We start from the raw sequence: 25,764 nt of genomic DNA, 5'->3' as shown, positions 1-25,764 counted from the left end.
TCAGTTTGGCTTATTTCAAAGGACTGTGGTCTTCAGAAAGAGTGCTTAGGCTTCAGAACTGCTTCTTAGAAATGGCAGCTATCTGGTGAACTCCAGTTCAACAGGTTCCCCGAAGACATTTTAACACATCTTTTATAATAAATATTTTACTTTCATTTCCTACTGAACATTTAAGAAAACCAGGATGGGGGGCATTCACATTGAGCAGGCCCTGTAGGTAGAACTGAAGCAGGCACACAGCCTCCCTCCACCCAGCACTAGAATGGAAGATGTAGATTGCCACTCTCAGGGTTGTCTTTCTTTCTCTCTCTGTTTTTTTTTTTTTTTTTTTTTTAGATGGGGTCTTGCTATGTTGCCCAGACTGGTCTAGAACTCCTGGGCTCCAGCCTCCTGAGTAGCTAGGAGCACAGGCGTGAGCCACTGTGTCTGGCTTTCTCCCTTTTTTTTTTTTTTTTTCTTTTACATTAAAAGAATGGTTTTAAAACATCATCTAAAGCCCCTGAACTGCTGGGTTCCTGTGTATTTTGACCATAACCGTGTCAAAGTATTTGGCACTGGGTGAGAACCGCTGGGACTTTTTGACAAATTAAAGTGCAGTCAGTGATTCTCCCAGCTGAGATTTGCCTTAACTTCATCCTCATGTGTGTTGAATTCCTCACATTCCTCAGAGGCAACCTCAGATAGCTCTTCTTCCCTGAAGCTTGTCACCCTTTTAACTGCACTGGCCATCTCAGAGAGTCCAGTGACATCTGCCAACCTGAAGCCATAGAGTGGCGAAGCTGCAATAAGTCTTGGGAATCTTCTGGTTCATCCCTTAAGCTGTGCGGATGGGAAAACCCGGGGCCTGGAGGAGTCTGGGACTGGCTCCAGCCACATGGCTGTTACTAAGCACCAACAAAACCGGGACTGGACTCCACATTCACTCCCTCCAACTCAGCATCTCTTCCCATCCTCGTATCCCGTCCTTCTAGAATACCCGGATCTTAAGCACTCTCAATGAAATTTGAAGGCACATGATCTGATTTTATGTAGCTTGAGCTACCATTAATTAATTTTGTGTTTAAAATACTCAAACTTTGAAGACCAAGCTCCCTGGCTAATTAATGGTTTTGTGTTGGTGGTGATTTAGTTAGGAATGATGGTGGATTGGCTTCTGTTATGGTAATATCTGAAGAGGATGCGGACGCAGTGGCTGCCCAAGCGGGGCCCACATGAGTTTGGCCTAGACTCTCAGGGAATTCAGTTAAAGTCAGCCACAGTTTACTGAGCATTTACAGTCACTGTCCTGGGCACTGAGGATATGACGTTGAACAGGCCCCGCGTTGGACCTGCTGTCATGGGCTTATTTAGTAAGGGAAGAGCAGTTCCTAATTTGTTTCCCTTTCCATTCGTATTGCTAGAGCAGTGGGATTAGAACAGCAGGGAAAGGCTCTAGCAGTTCTAGGCTGAGGCTGTAAAGAAGCACAGCAGCTTCAGCTTCCTCTCTCTAGACACCATGTAAGAAGGGTGACTCTCTAGACCCCCAGACACCACGTAAGAAGGGTGACTCTCTAGACCCCCAGACACCACATAAGAAGGGTGACTCTCTAGACCCCTAGACACCACGTAAGAAGGGTGACTCTCTAGACCCCCAGTCACCATATAAGAAGGGTGACTCTCTAGACCCCCAGACACCACGTAAGAAGGGTGACTCTCTAGACCCCTAGACACCACGTAAGAAGGGTGACTCTCTAGACCCCCAGACACCACGTAAGAAGGGTGACTCTCTAGACCCCCAGACACCACATAAGAAGGGTGACTCTCTAGACCCCCAGACACCACGTAAGAAGGGTGACTCTCTAGACCCCCAGACACCACGTAAGAAGGGTGACTCTCTAGACCCCCAGACACCACGTAAGAAGGGTGACTCTCTAGACCCCCAGACACCACGTAAGAAGGGTGACTCTCTAGACCCCCAGACACCACGTAAGAAGGGTGACTCTCTAGACCCCCAGACACCACGTAAGAAGGGTGACTCTCTAGACCCCTAGACACCAGGTAAGAAGGGTGACTCCTCAGCTAGAGAGAGGCCCAGCCACCCCCAGCCATTCCCAAGTGAAGTGCCAGATCTGGAGTAAAGCACAGTCAAGCTCACAGGTGACATAGAAACAATGAAGCTCTAGGCCCGGAGTGCTGCTTGGAAGGCGGCGGGTTTGCTGGGAGCATGAAACCTGGCCCGGGAAATGAAGTACTAGAAACACAGGAGAAGGAAATACACACACACACACACACACACACACACACACACACACGAGGAACAGCAGGGAAAGTTCTTCACCTGCCTCCACCAAAGGTCTTAAATCAATCAGACGAACAAGGCTTTATAAACATGAAATATTTATATAATACTGATTCCTTGGACTCAGCCGTACAGAGGAAACTGTCTTTACCTGTAGACAGTGTGTAATCAGAACAGGAGTTAAAGATGCTTAGCTTCTCAGAATCCCATTTTCTATATTTGGGAATCGGTACTAATAATAGCATGTGAATTTCAAATGAGATTACTAAGGCAGAGTGGCCTGGCATTAAGAGATGGTCAATAAATGATTGCTGCTGTTACTGCTGCCGTCTTGTGTGTATTTGAGGAAGTAAATATCAGAGTGTGCTTAGGTTTTCTTAGATAGTCATCTTATTTTTTTCTAGCACCACAGTTCTTATAACCTTTTTAAAAAAAGTTCTTGTGGCACAGATAAATTAAGTTCATGAGGGTAAAAACATGCTTCCAAGAATGTACTAACTGAAATTTCACCGCTTAGGAAAGCACCCTGGAATGCAAATCAACAAGAATGACATCATGATTGGGAGGCATTGTGCCTGCTGGTTAAAACCTTGGGCTGAGTTATCTTGGGCAAGCTACTTAACCCATCTGTGCCTAAATGTTTTTATCTATAAAATAGGGATACAGGGGCCAGGCGCGGTGGCTCACACCTGTAATTCCAGCACTTTGGGAGACTGAGGCAGGATGATTGCTTGAGGCCAGGAGTTCAAGACCAGCCTGGGCAACATAGGGAGACCCTGTCTCTCCAAAAAAATAAATAAATAAAAATACAAAAATTAGCCAGGCTTGATGACATGCACCTGTAGGCCCAGCTACACAGGAGGCTGAGGCAGGAGGATCCCTTGAAGCCAGGAATTGGAGGCTGCAGTGAGCTATGATTGCACCATTGTACTTGAACCTGGGTGATAGAGTGAGACCCTATCTATTAAAAAAAAAAAAAAAGAGAGGTGCAAATAATATTCCCTGTTTTATAAGATTGTTATGGAGAGTGAATGAGTTTATGTGGATAGGATGCTTAGAACAATTTTTTGTTAGTAATACTATTATTAATTTTTTAAATGTGTTATTGAGAAAATCTTGATTCTTATTTACAGAAGAGTGAATCAAGAACTTCAGTCGTTTATTTGTAACAAATCTTAATCTCATTTTAATACACCAGTTCCTTATGTCATATTACCCTTCCATATTCAAATATTCCCTGAATGGAAATATTATTTTTGTGTTTCATTATGCAGATTAGGAACAATATGATTTGTTAGGGAACAGTTTTTGCATTGCTGTTATAAAGACATATCAACCTAGAACTAGGGAAAAATCGTTGCCTTTGCAACTGTAGATTTGTTTGTGAGGCTGACTGTTGTGTTAATCATAATAATGGGGGATACTTAAAAATAATCAAAATATTTAAAGAAGTACAGGTAGTTACAAGAAAAGAAAGTCCTTACTCTTGAGCAAAAGGTAGTGTAATTAGAGGTGGATTTGCTTGCTATTGTTATTCATATTCCTGAGGAAAGAATAGTTTTGTGAGTCTGAAATGTTAGCCCTTAAGGTTTTACCAATTGTCTTTATAATAAAAATATCATTTAGAAATTTAAAAATTAAAATTCAGACTTTAAAATGGCTTACAGGTGCTCCGTGAGTAACCCCTGCCTGCATTTCCCTCCTCATTTTATCAGAGTTCCTCTGGCTCATTGTGTTCTAGCTACATCATCTTTTGAACATACTAGGTCTTTTCTTCCTCAGAGCCTAAGGTCTTGCTGGACTTTCTGCCAGATGCCCTCATCTCTCACACGGCTGTTCCCTGTCCCCCAAATGATTCAGGTGTCATTTAATTGCTTCTTAGAGAAACTTTCCCTTTTACTCAATATAAAATATGTCTCCTCTCCACTCACACTCGTTATTCTTTCAAGTGGTATCATCCACTTTTCCTTTACTGTGTTTTCCACGTTTGGTGCAGGTTGAGTATCCTTTATCTGAAATGCTTGGGACTGGAAGTGCTTTGGATTTCATATTTTTTTTGGATTTTGGAATATTTGTGCTATGCCAGCTGAGCATCTCTAATCTGAAAATCTGAAACCATTTCATTTGACATCATGTTGATGCTCAGAACGTTTTGGATTTTGGAGCATTTACGATTTCAGATTTTTGGATTGGGGATACTCACCTGTAGTATTTAGTGTTTATTTATTTGGCTAGTTGAGTGTTTTATCGTTTTTGCTTGCTAGACTGTAAGCTCTCTGAAGGCCAGGGCTGTGCCTGTTTTGTTCAGCACGATAGACCCAGCACATAAAGGCAGTGACTGCCTCATGGTAAATATTCTAGTGTTTGTTGACTGACTGAATAGATCCAGCTAATGCAGAGGTCAGCAAACATTTCCTGAAAAGGGCCAGACAGCATATATATTGAGCTTTGCAGGCCTTATGGTTTGTTACAGGTACTCTGCCATATGTAAATAAATGAACATGGCTGTGTCCTAATAAAACTTTCTTTATATGAACAGGTGGCGGGCCAGCTTGCTGTAGTTTGCTGCCCTCTGAACAAATGGGTATAGCAGAACAGTTGCACTCTGGAGCTATGTTGGATGGGCCTAGTGACTTAAGGTTTTAGACAGAGGCCACCTAAGCAGATAGAACTAATGTTAACCAGAATTAGTTGAAACAAGAAACATTTATTGAACACTTACTACATGTCAGATTCACTGTAAACTCGAGACACAAAGCCAATGGTGAGCAAAGGCCTTGGTCCTCGAAGAGCTTTCTATCAGGAAGCAGACAAGGAAGCCAGCAGTTACAGCACGGGGTCATGGTGCTGTTAGGGGTGCACGTGTGGTGTTTGGGGGCATAGAAGAGGCAGTACCTTAGAGTAGAAGGATAAAGGTTTTAAGAAAGTGATTATAAAAATGCAATAGAGGAAGGAGAGAAGGAAACCAGCATTTATTGAGGATCTTCTCTTTGTTAAGTGTTATCCACGTACAGCATTATTTCTTTTACTTCTTCATGGCGAAACTATAAGGAAAGTTTTATGAGGACCTGAAGCTCAGAGAGTCATTGGAGGTCGTAGAGCTTGACATTACGATTTGAGAATGCATTTGTCCTTAGAGTGGGACTCAGGGTCAGATCCCTGTGCTACCTCTTTCTTAGTTGCCTCGGGCAAGTTGTTGAACCTCTAAATTGAGAAGGCTGTTGTGAAGATCAGATGAGAAAGTCTTGTAAATCCCTTAGTGTGGATGTACTTATGCTTGTAAGTATGCAAGCGACGATGTGGTCATACTGATGTTAAAAATGCAGTTCAAACCCAGTTCTGGATAATTCTAAAACCCATTCTTTCCCCTCCTTCTCCTCTTACTCTGCTTATTACATTTCATTAAAAAAAACATAGTTTGTGTTATAATTTATTAATTGATTTGATAAAGTTAAAAAAAACTATGATATGTATTTTTTTGATTATTGAACAATGGACCAGACATGTCACCAACACTGAATAATTTATAGAGATTTTATACTGAGAAACAGCTCATTAGAAAGAGAGATTCGAAGTGGAATTATTAATATAAAAGCATTTTGATATGAGCTGAACTCGTAATTCTGTCCTTTTAAACATTCTTTACTTATCATTTACCCAGTTTCATTTCTTGCATCTTTAATCTATTGGCTCAGGCCTGCCTGTTTTTAAAAGCAGCAACAACAATAAAAGCAGTACCTCTCTTGGGAACCCAGGGGACTGTCTTTTGCTCTCTTTTAACATATCACTTCCTCGGTGGGCTGTGATACGGAGCACTGTTCTGTCTCCTGACTTGGTTCTGCTGACACCTACTCACCGTACAATCTCCGCTCTAATAACTGGTAGACAGGATGCCTTCCAGTTAGTATTTTTATATTTATTTATTTGTTTGTTTTTCTTTGAGACAGAGCTATTGCCCTGGAAAGAGTGCAGTGGCTTCATCATCACAGCTCACAGCAACGTCAAACTCCGGGGCTCAAGGGATCCTCCTGCCTCAGCCTCCCGAGTAGCTGGGACTACAGGGTCATACCACCATGCCCAGCTATTTTTTTCTAATTTTGGTAGAGACGGGGTCTCGCTTTTGCTCAGGCTGGTCTTGAACTTCTGACCTCAAGCGATCCTCCTGCCTCAGCCTCCCAGAGTGATTTTTGTATTTCTTAATATCAGTAGCATTTGGAGATGAGGGTTATGCCTTCTTCTGGAAATTCTCTCTCCCTTGGCTTCTGTGACGGCACTGGTAAATTAATCTTCTGCGACTCAGTTCTGAACATGTCCTTTCTATACGACCCTCCCCTGCCCCATCTAAACTCCCTAGGCTGGCACTCATGATCGTTCTTTTCTAATCTTATTCCAACACTTACCTTTTATTTTACCCTAACTGTAATAAACAGTTTCCTTAACATGTTCTGTGCTTCCCACTTCCATATGTTTGCTCAAGCTGTTGGGAGACGGTGTAAATTAATGCTTGGTCTCCTCCGTCAGACGCTCTGTACTTTTCTTTGATAGTCTGAAATTATATTTTATGGGGGGAAGAAAAAAACAACTCCCTGAAGTCAGGGCCGATGTCTGCCTTGCTTATCTCCACTCTAATGCTGTGATCCAGGCAGAGACCAGGAAGGCCGAAGTTCAAGCTCAGCGTCCTTGTGTGGTGGGGTCTCCTGTCCAGCATTGCCCTGTCCTGGGGACCTGTGGTCTCGGGGCTGACCACTGGGTTTCCTGCATTGTGCTTATTTTTGTTGCCAACCAGCCCTGGTTCTGGTGTTCCTCTTTGTCCCTGTTGCCGCACTTTGTCCCAATTTTTAGCTAGAATGGGACTTTTGGTTCGGTTCCTGTAACCTTGTCTGTTTCTCAAACTTTCTTTTCTGGGGATTGAAGCTTTGCCTCCGAATCGCTGCCTTCCTAGCTGGTAACACCCTTCTTCCCTGGTTAGTGCTGTGAGACTCCCCGCTGCTTCATTCTGTCTGGGAGATTTGGCTTCTCTTACCTGCCTTGAAAATCCCAGTACCTGCAGTTGCCTGCCTGGTGACTGGGTTTCCCACGTTTGTGGGATGTTTTGCCTTCAGCTGTAGCTCCTCCATCTGCTCCGAACTGGGCCAGCTCTCTCCTCTCTGCCCTCCCCCGCCTCCCTTTCCTGCCCGCAGGTGCAGATGAGGGGCCGCTCCAAGATCCCGCCGGTCATGCTTCACAGCCTGAGAAGAGGAAACACTGCAGTGTTGATTCTAAACGTCTCCTGTATTTGTCTCTTGAACCAAGTTAATTTTTCATCACAATCAGCAAGGGTGGAAAAACGTAGCTCTGTATACTTTTAAGATCCACCTGGCCATGGTGGATCGAGGTAGGGGGACACCACTGGCTTTATCCCTTCTGTCGTACCCCGCCCCCCTGCATGTGACATGCACCACTGCTGTTTTCTGCATGTGTATTTGGAGAACTCTGCGGCAGGTTTCGGTACCTTGGGGCCCTCCCCCACATCAGTTCACAGTCCTCCTTTCTTAAATTTAAGAGCTGCTGCCGGCTGGTAGTATCCCCTTCGTTCAGTGTAGGAAGATGCAAAGCACTTTGAATATACTATTGTGGAGAATTTTGGATTTTCTTTAAAATACTTATTTTAAGACAAGTAAAATTGTATTTTACAACTTGCATCTGACTTATATGTGATCAGGTACTTAGGCGCCCTGAACAAGCAGACTCTGTGTTTCTTTTCAAATGTAAGCATCTGGCCTTGTGTCAGTCTTCCCAAGCCACTGAAACAAGAGTTCTTGAGTTGGGGACATGAACGGACTTGGGAGTCTTCTGCACTCACGACCTGTTTAGAATAGGGGCAGCATTTTATATAACATGAGGATGTTTCTGAGGACACAGAGGGTCCATAGTTTTCATCAGATTAAAAAATGTCTGTGGCTCCCAAAGGGAAATTTACGTAGTAACCTAAAACATAAATGACAGCCTTTTTTTTTTTTTTTTTTTTTTAGAGACAGGATCTTGCTCTCTCACCAGGCTAGAGTACAATGGTGTGATCATAGCTCACTGCAGCCTTGAACTCCTGGGCTCAAGGGATCCTCTTGCCTCAACCTCCCGAGTAGCTGGGACTACAGATGTGCACCACTACACCTGGATAATTTTTTAAATTTTTTGTGGAGACGAGGTCTCACTATGTTGCCCAGGCTGGTCTCAAACTCCTGACCTCAAGCAATTCCTTCCACCTTGGCCTCTCAAAATGTGGGGATTACAGGTGTGAGGCACCGTGTCCAGCCTGAATGACAACTTTTTAAAAGTGCCTGTTTTTTTTTTTTTTTTAAGCTACACTGTTAGTTTTACCATAATTTACTAGTTCAGCTGAAAATTGTAAGTGGGAAGAAAGTAAGACCAGTCTTTTAGGGCAGAGTAGCTTATGTGTTATTTTATGACAGTTTCTGTTAATAAGTTGGAGAGTGTCTACATCCTTATCATTGGACTGTTTCTGATGTCCACACTCTATATACACAAAGGTCGCCTGATGGAGAAAGCCATGCTGCTTAGGAGATAGGTGTTTGGAGGTAAGAGGAAGAAAGGTTCTGTTGACACTGGGTAAGTACTGTGGCTTTCTCCTGGTGTTCCTACTGTGACCACTTTCAGGACAAAATGACAGGGACAGTGGTTAGCCTCACTTAAATCCTTATGGAACTACAATGACTGCCTCAGATCTTTCGCTCGTTTCAGTGTAAAAAGCACTGGCCAGTAGAGTGCAAAGCCACCATGCTTGGTGGGAGACACATTCGTGATAAACACCGTAGGCTTCTAACCCCAGCCAACGACCTGGGCTGTTGTGCAGAAGTCATGGTCCACTGTCACTGCGCACACTGCTGGAAAGGAAAGTTCACAGTTAATCCTTTGTTTTCTCACCCGTCTGTCAGATCTGCCTGTGCTGGTGAGCACACATCGTTCTCACTGCTAGAGTGGTTAATTCTGGACAGGGAACTACTGAGACAAAGTAGATAAAGAACAAATTTTCTTAGTTGAAAGATGAAAGATAATTGATTGAATTGGAGATCTATCTGGCTTTGTGATTTGCTGGATTGTCTTAAGAAAACTAATTTGCTTTGTTAAGGAACTAGGCTAATTACAGAATAATTTCTAACATGTAATTTTGGATAGGCACCTTATTCTTGCAAAACCATTTAAATTCCTTCTGTGACAGGGATTAGGCATAAAGTAAATGTCACACTGAGTTGAAATGTATCATGTAGAAAACAGTTTTTTCCGCTTCCATTTTGAATTGTAGCAGAAGAAAGATACTTTTTGGTTAGAACATATGGTATCTAGTATTTTTTATGTGTTTTTAATTTATCTTGACAGGCAATTGAGGGAAAAAACCATTTGTAGTTGTCTGTAGGTATGAGGAAGATTTGTTTAACTACTGCAGATCATTAATTAGTAACTAGATATAGAGAGTGTGTTCATTTGTACAGAGCCAGGGAGAATAAATTTCCACCGGAAATGATTGACTATGCTTTTTAGGTAATTAAGCATATGTTAATTAAGTAGAAAAATGGATTAACACTGATAAATTCATGATAATGCCATAAACACTGTATTTACAAATAGTAGAATTTATAAATAGTTGTTAATATAGTTTTTTTTTAATATTAGTGTTTCCTGAGTATGGACATACAGGCTTATTTTTGAAATATTCTAATGAACAGTTTTTGTTTTAAGCACTATGCCTTTATTTTCATGCGTATTAGAAAACATAACGAGCTCATCAAAGTCATGGTTTCACTGTATGTGTGTGGTTTTTTTTTTTTTTTTTTTTTTTTGAGACAGAGTCTCTCTCTGTTGCCCAGGCTAGAGTGAGTGCCGTGGCGTCTGCCTAGCTCACAGCAACCTCAAACTCCTGAGCTCAAGCGATCCTCCTGTCTCAGCCTCCCGAGTAGCTGGGACTACAGGCATGCGCCACTATGCCCGGCTAATTTTTTCTATATATATTTTTAGCTGTCCATATAATTTCTTTCTATTTTTAGTAGAGATGGGGTCTCGCTCTTGCTCAGGCTGGTCTCGAACTCCTGAGCTCAAACGATCTGCCCACCTTGGCCTCCCAGAGTGCTAGGATTACAGGCGTGAGCCACCGCGCCCGGCCGACTGTATGTGTTTTAAAAGGACCTAAAGTTTGAGGTTGCTGTGAGCTAGGCTGATGCCACGGCACTCTAGCCTGGGCAACAGAGTGAGACTCTGTCTCAAAACAAACAAACAAACAAACAAACAAAACCCCTCTAAGAAACAAAAATTTAGTAAAAAGGTAGTTTTTTAATGTGGTGTAAAAAATCATGAGGGCGATATATGAATGACCAAAAGTTTGGGAACTACTGATTTAGATGATTGATACATAGCTGTTTTCTGTTTAACTTTGTTGTATTGATATATTTTAGAGTTAACAAACAAACCTGCGGGGGCTGGGTGGTGCCTCACACCTGTAATCCCAGCACTTTGGGAGGCTGAGGCAGGAGGATCACTTGAGGTGGAGGTCCGAGACTGGCCTGAGCAACATAGCAAGATCCCTTCTCTACAAACAATTTAAAAAGTTAGCCAGGTGTGGTGGTGCGTGCCTGTAGTCCCGGTTACTCAGGATGCTGAGGCAGGAGGATCACTTGAGCCCAGGAATTTGAGGGTGCTGTGAGCTATGATCACACCACTGCACTCGTGCCAGACAATAAAATGAGACTCTGTTTCCAAAAAAAAATAAAGAAGATGGCAATAGTGTGAATGATTTTTCTCTGTCTTAAATTATATACGTAGGACTTGAACAAATACTCATTGTGAAATAGGAAAGTATGTAGAATATAGTCTAAAAATTTAGTATCATTTTATATCTCTCAGCTACCCTCCCTGTTTCACCTTCCATTCAGGTTTTTAAACCCTAGCCTGATTGATGGACATTTTAGGCCATTACTTTTGTTTTCTGTCATTAGTGATGCTTAGTAAGTTTTCTTACTTCTATGTATTTGTACCCATATGTCTGTAGTGAATATTCCTAGGAGTAGACTTTTGGCTAAAGAGTATTTCTCTTGGGATGTATTTTGTCTGTTATTAGAATCCTTAGAATTAATAGGCTTTCTTTTTTTTTTTAGAAAGCTGGCTAAAAACTTGGGAGGCTGTGTTGGGTGTTGAGAGTTGGTGGAAGTAGCCTGGAAGACAGCAGTCTGGGTGGTTTAGCTGTAGCATCTGCAGAGGTTGGTCACATAGGAAGTGTTAGGGTCACAGCGTTTGACCTTGGTACCTGCTCTCTCTGGTTGAGTCCCCACTGCCCTCATGTCCTCCCCGTTGAGACATGCCCTCCCCCAAGTTCCATGTTCCAGAATTTCCCTCTTCATAGTCCTGTTGACCTCAGGTAGGCACAGTTCTGCTTGTCAGAGCAGAGAACATTGACCATGCCTGTCTCTCAGATACTTGCATTTTCAGGGTCTTTCATAAACTCTGAAGGATGATTTATATAGGGTTATATTTCTCTCATCTGAGAAGAAGTAAACTTACTTGTACTTGGAGGCCGTGTTGATGATCTTTTCACCTCTCTGTGCTTCTCTGCAAACTAATGACTACTGGAGATATTCATAGTTGTTCAGCCTACAGATCCGAGAGCTTTCCTGGAACCCGACACGTACTCCATTGGGCTTGCGATGGGAATTTTGTTAGTTTGTTGAAATTGACTAGGGAAAAAATCTTCAGTAGTAAATTTGTGGAATTAAGAAATCCATGAGTCCCTGTCCCTTTTCTGTACTTTTTTCCCCCAGAATATCTTTGCACTATATTAGAATGAGGACAAAAAAATTTAGAGAGCAAAAGGGGAAAAATGCTAAAAGTTCAATAATTTCTAGTTTCCATTTTGCAACAGATTCACATTTATTATTTGATTACAGCTCCTATTGGGATCTTCCTCCCCCACCACCATTATTCCATCTACAAGACATGGCAGTCACGTCCACGTGGAGCCTTGGTAGATTTCCCCGTAATGTTTTGCAGGTTTCCTTGTTGCATAAATTCATGGCTCTCCCTGAGGTCATCGTTAAGTTGTTTGTGTGTTGGGGCAGGCCAGCTTGGTCTGCAGCCAGCGCGCACTGGAGATGAGTAAGATGGCAAGTTTCACCTTGTTTTTCCTCTCAGCCCTTCGTAGCCTTGTGACTGCGAGATGTAGCCAGAGCATAGATAGCATAATAACTCAGTTAAATGTAATCTGCCCAAGTTAAATGTAATCTGCCCAAGTTTTCGTTTTGAGATACATCTGTTTTATGGTCATCTGTGTAATACTTAAAATTTACACTTAGGATAATTCTGTTGGGTAGGTTTTAAGTAATTATATTTAGTCTCCCTTTTTATTTGGTATTTAAGGTTTAGCAAATTTGGAATCCTTGATATTAAAAAAAGATATGATCAAACTGTTAACTCTGGATGACTCAGTACTGTTTTAAGAGTTGCATTTGCCATACCTGTGCCAAATTAATACTTAAGAACGGAAGCCAAATGGTTTCTGGTAATCCCTCACTCATCAAAATGTTTGTTACAATAACGCTTTCGGAATGGTAACCTTTTATTTTTATTGGCCCTTTTTCTTTCTTCTTCCTTTCCATGGCAGTTTGCTCTTCAGGGATTAGGACAAAGAAACACAGCCCTTGGACTACAAGACACATTTAACAAGATTTTCAGGACGTGTGTAGCTATGGTTTTTTTCTTAGCAGTCTTGGCTAGTTTGTGAAAGTAATGGTTTTAGAAATGCTCTCAAATGGTTTAGGAGAGAGTAAGGAGGATCTTTGTGAGACATTGTCTCATTTTCTTAATTCAAGGAGATTATAGCGCATCTGAAGATAATTCGCATAGGAGTAGATAAAGCAAAAGTATCTCTGTTTAATAATTGGGAAATGATGTTTTGAACAATCAAGAAATAACTACTTGGTTTACCTTGTGTAATGTGCAAAAATTAAGGAGGAGGATTTTCATTATAAATCTTAATACAGGCCTATCAAGGGATAAGGAGAAATATTAGTAAATGTTGTTTCTACATCACAGTATTTGCAGATTTCCTTGATCTTGAAATAGTGGTAGCTCACATGTATTGTCTTTCCTCTGGTTGATCCAGCCCTCGAGTCTGGCCCTGTTTCTCAGGCTGCAGAGAAGCCAGAGTCCTCGTGTTTTACAGGCTTCTTTTCTCTGTCATGTTCGGGTAACACTGGAGCTTTCCCAGCGGCCTTCGAAACTCTGTAATCCTGGTCTTAAACTCACCTGTCCATTTTTGGCTGGCAGCTCCACTTGGCATTTCTCCTTATCTTACCAGCTTATTTTACCAAAAATCTATTCTAATCTTTAAAGCAATGCAGATGAGAAGAGACCCTTTCTAGGAAACACTGAACAAACTTGCAGCCGGTAGGTGAGTAGGAGTTTTTGCCAGACGTGGATGTCAGAAATGGAAGCTTTTATTATCAGATTCTTCCTTGGTTGGTGTTACTTAAATAATTTCAAATTTCAAACAGTCCTTAGAGTCTGTTGAGTTTCCACTATTATGAGTTGATTTGCCAAGCTGGGGGGAAAAAATCTTACCCGGTTGCCTTTTGATGCCTCTGTTTGATATTAGACATAGGCATATTTCTTACCTTTTTACTTATTGAAGAAAACAGTGACTGGTCGCAGATGTTCTAGAAAATGGGGAACCTCACGGGGGAGACTGAATGTGTGAGAGCTGATGCCAGCTTCCTCCCGTTACAACGCGGGCTTGAGGACTGTCCGGGTGTCACACCCCCAAGAAAGCTGAGTAAATCCCTGGGTACTCTGGTGATTCCATTCTCGTTCAGTCGCATCTCTGCTTCCTTTCAGATAAGGAAATCTAGCGGTGATTACGGTTAATAGAGGAGAATATTCAGAGTGTGACATGCCCCAGTTTACTTGAATTCCTGAAGTTACTGAGCAAAACCACTGAATAAAATATGGACTCATAGATTCAGAATTTTAGAAGTGGAACTGATTTTTAGGTAATGAAATCTAGGATGTTTATAGTTTAGTATTTTCTGTTATACCCCTGTACTATGCAAATCCATGGGCATAGTATTGTGCAAAATCCATAGGAGTTTGATAATCATTTGCTAACTCTAAGCAATGTATAAGTTAAGTCACAAAATGAAAAAAAAATTAATTTTGACAGTACCAGATAATCTGAAGTCTGTTTTCCCCTCTCCAATGTGGTCAACTGCTAGTTGTCAGCGCCTTCCTGAAACTGCAAAAGCAAAACTAAAAACAGACCAGGAACTAGCTTAGAAAGTATAGACCAGAAGGCCCAAAAGTGAAAAATGGCAAAAGTTTGAATTAAAGAGGCAAAAGGGAATGAGGCGTCATGTGTTGGTACAGGCATAATGAAGTCAAAATATTTGTGCATGAGTCAGTTCTACACTGATATGTGAGTGAAGTAGTAACTCTGCAGTGAAGATACTTTTATTAAAATCCTGAAGGCCGGGCGAGGTGGCTCACACCTGTAATCCTAGCGCTCTGGGAGGCCGAGGCGGGTGGATCGCTCAAGGCAGGAGTTCAAGACCAGCCTGAGCAAGAGTGAGACCCCGTCTCTACTAAAAATAGAAAGAAATTAGCTGGACAACTAAAAATATGTAGAAAAAATTAGCTGGGCATGGTGGCGCATGCCTGTAGTCCCAGCTACTCGGGAGGCTGAGGCAGCAGGATCGCTTGAGCCCAGGAGTTTGAGGTTGCTGTGAGCTAGGCTGACACCACGGCACTGTAGCCTGGGCAACAGAGCAAGACTCTGTCAAAAAAAAAAAAAAAAAAAAAGGAACATTTTTCTGGTCTATTTTAGCATAAATTGAGTGCCTCATTGTTACATACTTGTGTATTTCTTAGGCTACATCCCTACAAATTAAATTGTTGGTTCAGAGGGTATAATCACATTGAAAATTTTGAAGTATTATTATGTAGTTCTTTTTTAAATTAAAATAAAATGACATTTGTTCAAATTAAGTCAATATTGGATGTTTATTTTCCCTTTCACATTTCTTTTTTTATTAGAAATACATTTTTTAGAGCTATGAAAGTTGCTTTTGTTAATATCTTTAATTTTCCTTTTAAAAATAAAATTATAGCACCCTCTGCTGATTTTGAAAGGAATTGCTGAATAGTCATCTACAGGTTTGAAAAAGAGAATGTATGAATTTCTGGTTCAGACTTTGTTGTCAACGGTATATGCTGTGATGGTGCTTTTTTTTTTGGAGACAGAGTCTTGCTCTGTTGTCCAGGCTAGAGTGCAGTGGCTTCAGCCTACCTCACAGCAACCTCAAACTCCTGGGCTCAAGTGATCCTCCTGCCTCAGCCTCCCGAGTAGCTGGGACTACAGGCATGCGCCACCATGCCCAGCTAATTTTTTCTATATATTTTTAGTTGTCCAGCTAATTTCTTTCTATTTTTTTAGTAGAGACGGGGTCTCACTCTTGCACAGGCTAGTCTCAAACTCCTGAGCTCAAACAATCCTCCCACCTCGGCCTCCCAGAGTGCGAGGATTACAGGCATGAGCCACCTCGCCCGGCCTTGTGATGGTGCTTTATGCTCACACTTGTCATTAGGTTGTGTGGTAACATACATGTAATTACACCCATGCTTAGAAGCAGGAACTAGCATGAGCAGATACACAGGAGGCATGAAATAGCACAATGTTGTAGTTTTATAGAAAATTTGAGAGAGGATGTTGGTGTGATTTCTTTTTGCAAAGAAAGAAAATGAGAAAGGACTGAGAGCATGTCTCATTTTAAGGAATTTAAACGTTATCCTGGAAGTGCAGTTGGATCATCAGCTAGTTTTATTTAGAGTGGTCGGACCATCATGTAAGTATCTCAGAAAGATGGTGCTGGCAGCGTTGTGTGGGTGGGTGAAGGTGGGGACAGACCCATGGGAGCATCACTGCATTTGCCAAGTGGGCTGATTAGGTCGTCGGGGAGATACATAGCTCGGAGGTATCATACAAGAGGCTGGGAGATACAGAGATTCTGTTCCTTCAAAAACTTTTTATCTTAAAAATTTTAAGACATACAGAAAGGTAGAAAGATAATACAATGAATACCCACATGGCCACCTTAGATCCAGAAACTGAGAACATTTTGCCACAGGTTCTCTCTCCCTCCCCACCCCCTGCTGACGTATTTGTGAGTAAATTGCAGATATCAGTACCCTGCATCCCCCAAATAAAGGAAGTTAGGAGAGCCATGTTTAAGAAGATAAAATCAGGTCAGTACAGATAATGGGTTTCATTACATCCAAGAAAAGAACCACAAAGGCTTGGGTTTACTATTATTAATTTGTGGTTACATAATCGTCTCCATCTGCAACCCTTTTGAGACTTTCAGGAGATGGATATATAGTAAATGATATTAAGTTTTAAATCAAAACTTAAAAAAAAATTTAGGACACTTTTTTGATTGGGAAAAAAAATTCAAATATGCCCAAAAGTTGAAGAGGACGTTGTTCTTGGCTAAGGCAATTCCCCGTGCCAGGCTTTTCCATGGGAGGAGAAAAGGGAAGGCTGATTACAGGGAGGAGGGGCCAGGCCCTATTACCACAGCAGAAGCCCAGTTCAGCAAAAGTTGGTGTGAGAAAGGAGGTACAGAGCGAGCCAAGTGTGATCCAACCCACGTGCAATGGCGAGAGAGCAGCCGGCAAGCTGACCGGCCCCAGCACGGTGCACGCACTCGGGAGAGGAGCAGGAGATGCCAAAGGGGACAGGGCATCGATGCTGACCTTGTAGTACCTCTGCTTAGCTGAGAATTCGCCTTTGGTCTGGTAAACACTTCTGCAGTCTTCCTCCTCTGGGCGGGAGAACTAGGAATAGGGTGGACAGAAGCCTAATATATACAATATACATAAAATATTTAATATTATCAAAGCTCAAATTGGTAGGGGTTCCAATATTCACTCATTCATTTTTCATTCATTCTGCAAATAATGTATGTTTACTATTATTAGCCCATTATTATGGTGAGCACTGTTCTAAGTTACCAGGAATTCAGCAGGGAACAACACAGACAAAAGTCCCTGCCTTCTTGTGGTTGATTTATACAGTCATGTGCCACTTAACGCCAGGGCTGTGTTCTGAGAAATGTGTTCATCATTGTGTGAACACCATGGAGTGTGCTTACACACAGCGAGATGGTCTAGCCTGCTGCACACCCAGGCAGTATGGTCCAGCCCGCTGCTCGTAGCCTACAGCCCTGTACAGTGTGTCTCTGTACTGAATACTGCAGGCAGTTGGAACGCAGTGGTAGGTCTGTATTTAAACATAGCTAAATATAGAAAAAGTACAGTAAAAATATGTTATAATTTTATGGGACCACTGGTGTACACGTGGTGTGGTGTTTACCAAAACGTTGTGTGGCACATGACTGTATTCCAGTAGGAAAGAGGACAGGTGAGTGACATAGACACAGCGTGTGAGAGTGTGGAGAGTGTGATGAGCACAAACAGGAACGCTGAGTGGGGAGGCTGTGTGTGTGGAGGCTTTAGAAAGGGAGGCCAAGGAAACCCCACTGAGGGGATCCGTGTGGGGAAACACGGGAACCTGAACCACGTCGGCTGTGCCAGCGCACAGAGCCGCCTGCTCAGCGCTGGCACCGTTGGCTGTGTCCCGTGTCAGCTGTCTGCTCTGGAGGGCGTGTGGGTGGGAGGGGACCTACAGCTGGCTTCCGCGTGGTCTTTACATGTTTTTCTGGCCCAACGTGCCTTTTTTCCCCACTCAGGTTCCTCTTCTAACCCTCAGATTTCTTGACATTAAATTGATCATAAAGTGAGTTTCTCTGTATTAGGTTGCGCTCATATCGTTTCAGAGTGCGTTAGTGTAAGAGGGTATGTCTAGTTCGCCAAGAGGCTTTGCATAGTTCTGTGAAATGTTCTTTTGTGTAAACGTTTCCTGTGGTTTTTGGACAATGACTGGCATGTTACTTTCTTTAGCAACTTATTTTTTGTTCCATCTTCACATAAAACTTTGGAAATGTAACTTTTCCCTTTTCTATTCATTTGTTTCATCCTGGAAACTAAAATACTCCGTTCAGAGTTAGGACATGCAAATTAAAAATTTGCAAAGTATAGTCAATAGATTCCAGCAACTAATATTAATGAAGTTTAAATATTGAGGTTATTGAAGAAAATGGTATTAAAAGGTGTACGAACAATGCAATACTCTTAAAGTTTCTCTTGTGTATAACTGACTTCAAATATGAGATTCTCTACTATTTAATGCGTAAAGGTCCAATACAGAATAACTTCTCTTCTAGTTAATACAGGGGTCTCTGCTTTTCTCCACAGTGTAACATTAGAGTTTTGAGTTGTTATTTGAAGGGCTTATCCCAGTTTGTTCTTAGCTTTGGAAATCATCAAAATAGATAAGTGTGTTAGAAGACAGGAAACATGGATATAAGCTCATATACAGGGGACCGAGGATTTCCTTTAGCAGTGTAAAGATAGACCACCATGGAGACAAACTTAACTTAGTATGAAGTTGTTTGTGTTACATATGAATGGTACTTTTGGGTTACATTATATATGGAGAAGGCTTTTGGGTTACATATTGTCTTTTATGTATCACTGTCTAGGATAGCTTAAAAAAAAATATATATATATATATATATATGAATGCGCTTTAACACAACCATTGTGTATCACATTTAGTTTACCTCTTTAGTGTTGACAAAACTAGACAACTTGCATGATTTCTGTTGCCAATCAGTGAACACATGAAATTGTGTTTATAAATATCCAAATTTATCACAGATGTTTCTAGTAGACCAGATTTTTAGGAACTATTGTGTTGAATCACGTAATATTCATTTGTACCCAGGAAATAACAATGTAAGGACTTAGACTAAATGATGTATGTTATTTAAAAATCATAGTGTTGGTTTTTGCAGAGTCACACTGGGCTTGCTGTGTGCTTACCGAGGGCTTCAGTAGCAAACAACCCCAACAACAGATGTTCATTCCTTGTTCATGCTGCACATTTGTCACACGTTGGTGCCATACTCTTGCTCCATGTCAAGGACCCAAACTGACAGAAGTGCCATTGTCTGGAACATTAGGCAGCTTGGGAAGTGGGGATGTCGAGTCCTCCACTGTCTTTTAAATGCATCTTTCTAGAAGTGAAAACCTATCACTTTCACTTTATTGGCCAAGGCAAGCCGTAAGACCTCAAGTAACTTCAAGGAAATGAGGACATACAATTCTCCCCTGTGCCTGGAAGGGAGAAGTTGCAGAAATATTGTTTAGTAGCACCATTATCTAACCACAATTAGAAAAATTTCAAAAATAAACAAATGTGGTCAGGTTCCCTACATTATATACTTTGGTATAGCAATTGGGTTGTCATTCATAATTGGTAGTGATAATTAAAACTATTTATTATACCCTAAATTTATAGCATAATCACCTGGTGTTAGTCCCTTTCCTCTGGCAAAGTGTGAGTTTAAATACAACAGTGATTTATATGTTTCATACTTGAGTTCCAGAACTTCTGTACATGGTACACTGTATACGCTGTCTCATGTTGGTAACTGTTCTGTAAATCAGTTTGCTTGTTGGTAGAATTAAGTTTTCCAAACTCTGAGAGCTACTTACTACATTTTTGGGCAACTGTTGTGGTTACTAATAGTTTATAGTCATTTCAGTTACTAATAGTTTATAGTCATTTCTTTCTTAGTCTGTTCTGTTATACTCATTTTTAAAAATTGTAAAAACCAACAAAATTTACCATCTTAATTTTTTAGTGTACAGTTCATTATATTCTCATCTGTTGCACAGCAGATCTCCAGAACTTTTACATTTGCAAAACCAAAACTCGGTACCTATTAAACTACAACCCATTACTTCCTCCTAGCAACCATTATTCTACGTTCTGTTTTTATTAGTTTGACTGCTTTAGATTCCACATGTAAATGGAACCATGCAGTATTTGTCTTTTGGTGACTGGCTTATTTCCTTCTTTTTAAAGGCTGAATAATATTCCATTGTATGTATATACTACATACTGTTTATCCATTCTTCTCTCAACAGACATTTTATTTGCTTCCACCCCTTGGCTATTGTGAATAATGCTGCAGTGAATATGGGTGTACAAATATGTCTTTGAGTTCCTGCTTTCAATTTTGTTGGAGATATAGATACAGAAGTGGGATTGCTAGGTCATAGGGTAATTCTGTTTTTAATTTTTTGAGAAGCTTCCATAGTGGCTGCACTATTTTACATTCCCACCAGCAACACACGGGGTTCCCATTTCTCCATATCCTCGCCAACACTTGTTATTTTCTGAGGTGTTTTTTTTTTTTTTGGTAGTACCCATCCTAGTGAGTGTGTGGAGATACCTCATTGTGGTTTGGATTTGAATTTTTCTAATGATTAGTGATGTTGAGGATATTTTTGTTTGCTTGCTGGTTACTTGTATATTTTCTTTGGAGAAATGTCTATTCACTTTGAGCTGAGTTTTTAAATTGTTGAATTGTAGGAATTCTTTATATATGTTGGATATTAATTTCTTATCAGATATAAGATTTGGAAATATTTTCTCCCATTCTGTAGGTTCCCTTGTGACTCTGTTAATTGTTTCCTTAGATGCTCATAATTGTCTGAATTTGTTGTAAAATTTTTGCTTTTGCTGTCTGTGCTTTTGGTGTCATAGTTAAGAAATAATTGTCAAATCTGATGTCATTGGACTTTCCCTCTATGTTTTCTTCTAGGAGTTTTATAGTTTTAGGTCTGATGTTTAGTTTTTATTCCATTTTGTATTAATTTTTATAAATGGTATAAAGTAAGGGCCCAGCATTATTCTTTTGCATGTGATATCTAGTTTTTCCAGCACTATTTATCAAAGAGACTGTCAGCAATCTTGACATCTTTGTTAAAGATTATTTGGTTTAGGGCTGGTTTCTGTCCTCTTTCTTCTGTTCTGTTGATCTATATGTCTTTATGCAAGTATCATACTGTTTTTTATTACTGCAGCTTTGTAATATGTTTGAAAATCAAGGTTTGTTCACTTTCAAGATTGCTTTGGCTATTCAGAGTCCCTTGATATTCCATGAATTTTAGGGTGATTTGTTTCTGTTTCTGCAAAAAATGTCATTGGGATTTAGACAGAGATTGTATTGAATCTGTGGATCAATTTGAGTAGTATGGATATTTTAACAATATTATGTCTTCCAATCCATGAATGTGGTATGTTTGTCCATTTATTTGCATCTTCTTTAATTTCTGTCAGCATTGTGTTATAGTTTATAGTATATAGATCTTTTGCCTCTTTGGTTAAGTTTATTCCTGAGTATTTTATTCTTTTTGATGCTATTGTAAATAGGTTTCTTTTCTCAATTTCCTTTTAGGATCGTTCACTGTGTATAGAAATGCAACTGATTTTGTCATTTTTGCAAGATTTTGTATCCTGCAACTTTGCCAAATTAGTTTTAACAGGTTTTTTTTTTTTTGGTAGAATCTGTAGGTTTTTCTATATATGAGATCATGTCATCTGCAATTAGAGATAATTTTATCTCTTCCTTTTCATTTGGATGCCTTGTATTTCTTTTTCTTGCCTAATTGTTATGGGTAGGACGTCCAGTACCATGTTGAATGGAAGTGGTGAGAGTGAGCAACCTTGCCTTGTCCCTGATCTTAGAGGAAAAGCTTTTAGTCTTTCATCATTGAGTATGATGTTAGCTTTCGGCTTTTCACATATGGCTTTTCTATTATGTTGAAGTAGTGTTCTTCTGTTCCAGTTTGTTGAGTGTTTTTATCATGAAAGGATTTTAAATTTTGTCAAGTGCTTTTTCTTTATTAATTGATATGATCATTTTTTTTTTTGTCCTTCAGTCTGTTAATGTGGTGTATTACATTGATCGATTTTTTTTATATGCTGAACCATCTTTGCATTCCAGCAATAAGTCTCGCTTGGTCATAGTGTATAATCCTTTTAATGTGGTGTTGAATTTGGTTTCCTAGTATTTTTTTTTTTTTTTTGGGAGGATTTTTGAATTACTACTCAGCAGGGATATTGGTCTGTGGTTTTGTTTTTTTGTAGCGTCTGTCTTTGGTATTAGGGTGATTCCGGCCTCATAAAAAGAGCTTGGAAATGTTCCCTCTTCAAGTTTTTTTCAAGAGTTTGAGCAGGATTGATGTTAGTTCTTCTCTAAATGCTCAGTAGAATTCTGCAATGAAGTCATCTGGTCCTAGGCTTTTCTTCTTTTGGAATTTTTTTTTTCTTTTTAAATCACTGAGTCAGTTTCTTTATTAGTTATGGATCTGTTCTGATTTTTTTATTCATGATTCAGCTTGGTAGGTTGTATGTTTCTAGGAATTTATCCATTACTTCTAGGTTGTCTGACGTGGTGTACAATTGTTCATAGTATTCTCTTATAATCCTTTTTATGTCTGTCGTATCAGTTGTCATGTGCCCTTGTTCATTTTTAATTTTAGTTATTTTATTTTTTTATTTTTTATTTTTTATTTTTTTAATTTTAGTTATTTCAGTCTTTCTTTTTTACTTTATCTAGTTTAAGGGTTTGTCAATTATGTTAATGTTTTCAAAAAAACAACTCTTGGTTTTGTTAATTGTTTTTCCTATTGTTTTCCTCTTTTCTATTTTGTTTATTTCTGCTCTAATCTTTATTATTTTCTTCTTCCTGCTAACTTTTTCTTTTTCTAGTTTTTGAGGTATAAAGTTAGCTTGTTGATTTGAAATCATTCTCTTACTTTAAATGTAAGTGTTTGCAGCTTTAAACTTCCTTGTTAGCTCTGTTTTCACAGCAGTAAGTTTTGTATGTTATGCTTTCATTTTCGTTTGTCTCAGGATGTTCCTAATTTTCCTTGTGATTTCTTCTTTGACCCATTGGTTGTTTAAGCATGTGTTGTTTACTTTCCCCCATATTTGTAGATTTTCCAGTTTTCCTTCTGCTCTTGATATCTAGTTTCATTCCATTGTGGTCAGAAAAGATACTTGGTATGATTTCAGTCTCTTAAATTTGTTAAGACTTGTTTTGTGACCTAACATGTGGACAGTTATGAAAAATGTTTGATGTGCTTTTGAGAAAAATGTATATTCTTTTGGTTTTGGGTGAAGTTCTCTGTATGTATCTATTAGGTTCCATTGGTTTATAGTGTTGTGAAAGTCCTCTCTTTCCGTACTGATCTTCTATCTTGTTGTTCTATCCATCATTGTTAGTGGAGTATTGAAGTTTCCCACTATTATTGTGTTGCTGTCTGTTTCTTCCTTCAATTCTGTCAGTGTTTGCTTTATATACTTAGGATTTCTGTTACTATTAATAGGTGCATAGATATTTATAATTGTCATATCTTCCATGTGTATTAATTGACCCTTTTATCATTGTATAATATTTTTTGTCTTTTGTGACAGGTTTTTTTTGTTTGTTTGTTTCAGGTCTATTTTATCTGATATTAGTGTGGCCACCCTGATTTCTTCTGATTGCCATTTCTTTTTTCCATCCTTTCATTTTCAGCCTATGTGTGTCCCTAGATTTAAAGTGATTCTCTTGTAGACAGAATATAGTTGGGTTTTGTTTCTTTTATTTCAACTAATCTATGCCTTTTGAATGGGGAGTTTAATCCATTTGCATTTACTGATGGGGATTGCCTATTACTGTCATTTTATTAATTGTTTTCTGTATGTCTTGTAGTTTTTTGTCCCACTTTTCCTCTCTTACTGCCTGCCTTTGTGTTTTATTGATTTTTTTTGTACTGATAGACTTTGATTCCCTTATCAGTACCTCTTGTATATCTTCTGTGGGTATTTTCTTCATGGTTACCATGGAGATTACATAAAACACCTTATAGTTACAATATATTTTACTCTGATGGCATCTTTGATCACATATAAAAACTCTGCCCTTTACATTTCTACTTCCCCCATTTATGTTACTGGTATCACAAATTACATCCTTTTATATTGTGCATCCATTAACATAGAATAACAGTTATATTTTTATGCTTTTGTCTGCTAAAATTTATGAAAGACTTAGAAGTAACTTATATACCATTACAATACTACTACTGGATTTTATATTTGTTCATATATTTACCTTTACCAGAGACTTTTATATTTTCATGTGGTTTCATGTTGCTATCTAGTGACTTTTTGTTTTGACCTGAAGGACTCCCTTTAATGTTTCTGGTGGGACAGATCTAGTGACAACTAACTCCCTCAGCTTTTGTTTCTCTGAGAAAGTCTTTATTTCTCCTTCATTTTGAAGGATAGTTTTATCAGACATATTCTTCTTGGTTGGCAGTTTTTTTTCTTTCACCACTTTGAATATATCATCCCATTGCCTTCCAACCTGCGAGGTTTCTGTTGAGAAATCCACTGATAATCTGTGGAAGCTTCCTTGTACCTGATGAGTCACTTTTGCTGTTTTCAACATTCTCTTTGTGACTTTTGACAGTTTGATTATAATGTGTCAGTGCGGGTTTCTTTGGATTTACCCTAGTGAAAGCTTGCTAAGCTGGAATTTGTATGTTCATTTTTCCCTTCAAATTTGAGAAATTTTCTGCTATTATTTCTTTGAATAAACTCTGTCTTTTTCTTCTTCTTGAGCTTGCATAATGCATATATTGCTCTGCTTGACGGTGTCCGTTAGGTTCTTCATTCTTGCCAGCATTTTCTCCTCCGACTGATAATGTCACATGATCTGTCTTCAAGGTCACTGACTTTTTTCTGCTTTATCATGTTTGTTGTTGTGTCCCTCTTGTGATTTTTTCACTTGAGTTATTGTATTTTTAAGCTCCAAAGTTTCTGTTTGTTTGTTTTCTTTTAATAGTTTCTATTTCTCTGTTGCTATTGTCATTTTGTTCATGTATCACTTTCCTGACTTTGTTGTCTGTGTTTTATTTTAGCTCATTGAGCATCTTTAAGATGGCTAATTTGGAATTCTTTGTGAGATAATCTGTAGATCTCCTTTTCTTTAGGGTTGATTTCTGGTGCTGTATTTTGCTCTATTGATTGGACTGTGTTTCCCTATTTCTTTGATGCCTTGTGTTCTTTTGTTGACATTTGAGCATTCGAAAAGAGAGGCCCCTCTCCCCATCTTTATGGGGTGTCTTCGTGCAGGAGAAGACCTTTCCCATTCACTCCAGATGGAGAGTCTGCAGGCCTCTCAAACCTTCCCTGAGGATGCATGTTCTCTGAGCTTGTGTATATCACTTCCCAGCTAATGAGGCCTGCTCTTGCTTTCTTCTCAGAAGTCCATATGGTAATCTCTTCCTCCTGTGGCATCTGTCTGCGGGACTGCAGTCTTACTGATGTTGTAACAAGCCCTTGTGTTCTCCTTTGTCCTCAGCAGCCCCCAGTCTGGCACCCAAATTATGCCTTCTTCCCATCAGTGCTCCAAGTCAGTCCCTCAGGCAGCCTCCCCACTGCCAGATCATTGGATGAACATTCCCCTCTTCTCTTTCCCTCTTTA

At 39.8% G+C, this 25,764-nt stretch overlaps 1 protein-coding gene across 1 annotated transcript in view; it reads left to right on the top strand.

The window, feature by feature from the left end:
* MPP7 (MAGUK p55 scaffold protein 7) overlaps positions 1–25,764 on the top strand; it is a 204,222-nt gene that overhangs the window by 28,363 nt on the left and 150,095 nt on the right. The window lies entirely within an intron of this gene.

The sequence above is a fragment of the Eulemur rufifrons genome, chromosome 25 (genome assembly GCF_041146395.1).
Source record: "Eulemur rufifrons isolate Redbay chromosome 25, OSU_ERuf_1, whole genome shotgun sequence".
NCBI lineage: Eukaryota > Metazoa > Chordata > Mammalia > Primates > Lemuridae > Eulemur > Eulemur rufifrons.
The sequence above is the reverse complement of the archived record's forward strand: the minus strand, read 5'-3'. Positions and strand labels throughout refer to the sequence as shown.